Source organism: Paramisgurnus dabryanus, chromosome 13 (genome assembly GCF_030506205.2).
Source record: "Paramisgurnus dabryanus chromosome 13, PD_genome_1.1, whole genome shotgun sequence".
Classification (NCBI taxonomy): domain Eukaryota; kingdom Metazoa; phylum Chordata; class Actinopteri; order Cypriniformes; family Cobitidae; genus Paramisgurnus; species Paramisgurnus dabryanus.
Window position 1 is genome coordinate 12887938 of NC_133349.1, and position 2951 is coordinate 12890888.

Sequence of the window (2951 nt, forward strand, 5' to 3'; positions counted from 1 at the left end):
CATCTCTCCTAATTTATATTGCTGATGAGTGCTTAGAACAGCAGGCACAGGGAGGTTTTGGCTCTGGCTAATAAATATGGAGGTGTCGACAACGTTTGACTATTATTCATAGTCTAAGATAAATAAACTGTGGGTAGAGAAGATGGCCTTAGGGACGCAGAATTCTGGTTAGAGAGAGAAGTGGTTTCGAGAAGATAACATCTCATTCCTTTTTTTGCAGAGAGCTTGTCTCCCTAACACTTGATGTGGACAATAAATTTAATTTTATTTTAGTTTCTCATTTATTTACTTAAAAAATAGGAAATAATATTACTGTTTTATTTGAATCACATCCACCACCATCTCTGTGTGTGGTTTGTTAAAGGTCCTGTTTTTTCTGTGTTTTTGAAGCTTTGATTGTGTTTACAGTGCGCAATATAACACGTGTTCATGTTTCACGTGTAAAAAAAATGCTGTATTTTGCACACAATTTACTTATCTGAATACTGCTGTTTTCACTGTCCTAAAAATGGGCTGATGTCTTCCTTGTTCCATGAAGTCCCTCCTTAAAAATATGTAATGAGTTCTGATTGTGTAATTTGTTTAGTGTGTTGCAATTCGATAGCAGCTTAGCTTGCCGTTAGCTTAGCTTGCCGTTAGCTTAGCTTGCCGTTAGCTTAGCTGGCGACTGACGTATTCCTGTGGGCGGAGTTTAGTCAAAAACTCTGCTATTGACGTCATTAAAGCAGGAAGTAAAGTGCTGTAGTCCAAACCGGCCGTTCGCTGCAGGCTTTGAAAGGCGAATTCTTTTAAAGAAAATATATCGCCTGCCAGTGAACTTTGAGGTTTATCATTTTACAGGTATTATTTATGCTATTATAGCAACATTAACAAGAGTTTAAAAAATGGGATGAAGAATGTGACCTTTAAAGGAACAGTTCACCCCAAAATTTTGTTATTATGCACATATTCATGTCTTTCAGATCTCGAATGACATTTTGCAAAACACAATGGCAACTACAAGTGTTAAACAAGATTTTCAAGACAACTATTTTAGTGAGAAATTATTAAAATCTTTACACAAAACATAAATGCCTTCAGGGGACTTTGAATAAATGGTAGCACTTGATTTGTACTTGTGCTTTCATAATATTTTATTGTAAACTCCGCCCACATGAATATGTCAGTCGCCAGCTAAGCTAACGGCAAGCTAAGCTAACGGCAAGCTAAGCTGCTGTCGAATCACAACACACTAAACAAACTACACAATCAGAACTCATGACGTATTTTTAAGGAGGGACTTCATAGAAAGGAATTATACAGCTTGACAGATCATGGTCACGTATACTTTTTTTGCACTTACCTTTTATCAACTTAGTTTTACAAGTCATTTTAACTTAGATTTTTTTATCTTAACTATTGATGAGTTGCTGTAACTTATTAAATAAAGTTGAATTAGCTTAAGTTATTTTATATTATATTAAGTTAAATTTATTTGTAAAACCAAGTTGATTATACCTAAAAGTGTAAGTGCAAAAATCTTTTTTACACTGAACAATTTGATTGTTTAGAGATCAGCTGAATCATTAATTTCATTTTTTCGTTGAATTATAGTCTTTGCTGTATCACTACGTGCTCATACCAAAAGATAATCTACATATTTTTTATATCACCATAACAAGGATCTTGAGTCAAGGGCAAATTTTCTTGTTATGGTATAATGGTAAAAAATATGTGGATGATCTTTTGGTTACAATGTGAAAAATTGAGTAAAGGTATAATTAACAAAAAAAAAATCGTAAAGTTAAATTATGTTTAGCTTTTTAATTGGCTAATTAAGTTTTTAAATGATTACTGAACAATGGTCTAATTAACAATAGTTCACTTTCCTGTCATCAATGAAGAAAACTGTTTAAATACTTGACATTTTTCATTTTAAAGAGTGTTGTACTGCATAAAATGAAATATGGATATGGATACGGAAATCATGATGCCTTCAAAGAAAAATGACGCAAGATCCAGCGGACCTGTGGCCAAATATGGCACTGCTTTCCGAATACTTCCAAACATGATGTCTGTCTTGCGTAAATCCGGAATGCTCATCCATGTCTGCTGGAATGTGATTAAGAATCACTTTATAAACATATCTCTTGTTCATAGAGAGAGGCATAACGTGACCTCTATCTTTTCGTTTGTTGTCCAATGCTTTCTGACAGATGCCGTAAACAAGTTTTTTTCCTTTTGTTAGTTCTCACAACAAGGCATGAGAGTGCATTGACCAAGGTCATTGTGGAATTTATTTCATTTCGCCTTCATTTAATTTCAGAACCAGTTGGTAGCAGTATACTCCTCGGTCTTGTCAATCTCAATGTGGAATAACAGGTCAAACAAAACATTTTGTTTTCCTTCCAAGGAAAAAATAAACACGGAAGAATGTGTGGTTTAAACCAGTACCAGTTTTGGGATGTTACTCCAACCATTGTGTCCACATTTATGATTCCCGACCACACTTCCATGAATCAGTTTAACAAATTTTAAGCACTGCAGTGCTGAACTTTGTTAAAAATGAGCACTGATAGAGATGAAGCAGTGTGGTTTAAGTACTGCATGACGCTATTTTCTTTCCGTTCCCGTTCTTTTCCTTGTCTTCAAAATAATGTAATAGTTCACATATATGTATAGATCATTTTATGATATATTTTGTTTTGAAAGATCAGAAATTGTGTTTGAAGCATAAGAAAATTGCACCTCTTCCCCTGGGCATGACATTTGGACTTTTTCTTGACATGCAGATGTAACAAAGTACCATTTTATATACATATACATTGTGCCTCTCTCCCCCTTTATCCACTCGTGTCTATATCCAAACCCCTCCTCTCTCTCTCTCTTTCTCACTCACACACACACTTTCTCTCTCTCTCTCTTTCCCTCTGTCTTTCCGAAGCAGATCTTGGCACTGACATATGCATTGT